Raw genomic sequence first — 2,402 nt, 5'->3', positions numbered from 1 at the left:
GAAACAAGTGTTAGTAAATTTAAGAAGATTGAAATCATAAGTATCTTTTCTGACCACAATGGTATGAAGCTAGGAATCAATAACAGGAAGAAACTGGAAAATTCACAAATATGTGGAAATTAAACAACATGTTCCTGAACACCAATGGGTCAAAGAAGAAATCAAAGATAAATCAAGAAATATCTCAAAACAAATGAAAATGAAAGTGCAACATGTCAAAACCTGTGGGATACCGCAAAGAGTATATCTTAAATGTTCTCACCACAAAAAAGCGATGGTAATTATATGACAGGATGGAAGTGTTAGCTAATTCTATCATGGTAACCATTTTGCAATATACAAATGTATCGAATCAACACATTGTATATCTTAAGCTTACACAATGTTACGTATCAATTGTATCTCAATAAATCTGGGGGAAAAAAGAAATTGGCAGATTACTGAGGTTTAAGAATCCAGATATTTTGTAACCATCATTATAAAAATTGGTTCAGTGTAATTTCATCAATGTATGCCAGAACGACTGGGTGAAAGACAACTGGAGAAAGTGATATTTATACAGTCAGTACATATTCCCCAAATGCTAATTACTAATTACAAAAGTAAAATAATACCTTTACGTTTATAACAGAAGAATCTGGCGATGAAACTTAATACCACTAATAACAGGACAAACTGACAATACCTACCTCCTAATACAATGCACTAAGGATACAATGTCACCTATACGTAGACTATATAGTAAATGCTAGTTTTGTATCAGTGTTAAATTTCTTGGATTGGTTCATTGCATTGTGGTTATATAAGTGAAAGTTGCTGTTCTCTGGGAAAACATTATTTGGTGAATCATCATGTTGTATGCTTTAAATATCTTATAATTTTATTTGTCAGCTATACCTCAATAAAGCTGAAAAAACATCAGAATAAATAAAAGTAAAAATTAGCATGAATCCAGTTAACGAATGTTTCTAAACTAAGGTACCAAGATACTTAGATGGCATAAACCAGAGGTTTATACCACCACTGTTACCCAGCTATTCTTGGTGCAGAATCTGTACCTAGCACAATAGCTTTAAAAATATCCTTGGTTACTTATACCTTGTCTAATCTGTTAGTGTGGTGTAAAGAACATGGGCTTTTTAGCTAGAAAGATATGGACCTAATTTTGACACAGTCACCCAGTAGTTGTGGGATACTTTGAGCCTAACAGTTATCCTCTCTCAGCTTCAGTATTTTTGTTTGTTTGTTTGTTTTTTTATCAACGAAATTGGGATAAAATGACTTGCAGTGTCCTGAGGGATTAGCTGAAGTGGATGTAAAATGTTTGGCATAGTAGGTGTTTATTAAACATTAGCTATTTCTATTATTGACTTTTATTTCAGTTAATGACCTCCCCCCCACCATGGCAGCATATGCCCACACCTCTATCCCTTTCTTACATTGCGGGGGGGGGGGTCATAACTGGCTGACTCACTTAGGACAATGACCAGTACAGAACCATGAGCACATATATATATACTCACAAGCTGATTTGATGGCAGCTAATTGCAAAGTTAGAACCGAAAAGGTGAGTGGAAATGAAAAAAAGAGGTCTTACACTAGGACTTCTTTGCCTTTGAAATTCTGTCTGCAATGTCAGGTGACACTCTCTTGTCTATTCCCTTATACCAGTGCTGTGAGGGTCACCAGGACATTAGTACAGAACTCAGTACTCAGTTTTCCCTTCTCAATCCAGAAATTGTGCAGTGTTTGACATATCTACAAAAACACAGAGAATCTCAATCCCACTGGGGCAGAGAAAATCTTTGCCATCTGAATCCACCCTTGAATATGAAGATCAATAACACAGACACAGAGAGAGCTCATTCATTTTAATAATTGAGCACAGTTTTGATAGTTATTCCCAAGAATTATCTCCCAGGGTCCCCCCACCCCCCATAAACTATTCACACACGACATCTACAAGTATTCAAATTTCATAAATGCAGTGTTGCAAAAGCAAAAGAAATAAGAAAAGCCTTCATAGCCTTGAGATTAAAAACAATGCTTAATTGTTTTCTCACTACCTGTTACTAAATACTAAATGCTAAAAAAGCTGTGCAGGCAGCCGATGGCTGGGGAGAAGAATGGAGAAAGAAGCTCTCATAATGACAAGAGCTTTTACACTCATTTTTCATCTCATAACCAGGATAACACAGGGAAGATCTCTCTATTTTGGTAACTCTGTTGGTGTCAAAAATAGAAAACCCTGGGGCTTCCCTGGTGGCGCAGTGGTTGAGAGTCCGCCTGCCGATGCAGGGGACACGGGTTCGTGCCCCGGTCCGGGAAGATCCCACGTGCCGCGGAGCGGCTGGGCCCGTGAGCCATGGCCGCTGAGCCTGCGCGTCCGGAGCCTGTGCTCC

This window comes from Lipotes vexillifer, unplaced genomic scaffold (genome assembly GCF_000442215.2).
Source record: "Lipotes vexillifer unplaced genomic scaffold, Lipotes_vexillifer_v1.1 scaffold847, whole genome shotgun sequence".
NCBI lineage: Eukaryota > Metazoa > Chordata > Mammalia > Artiodactyla > Lipotidae > Lipotes > Lipotes vexillifer.
The sequence above is the reverse complement of the archived record's forward strand: the minus strand, read 5'-3'. Positions refer to the sequence as shown.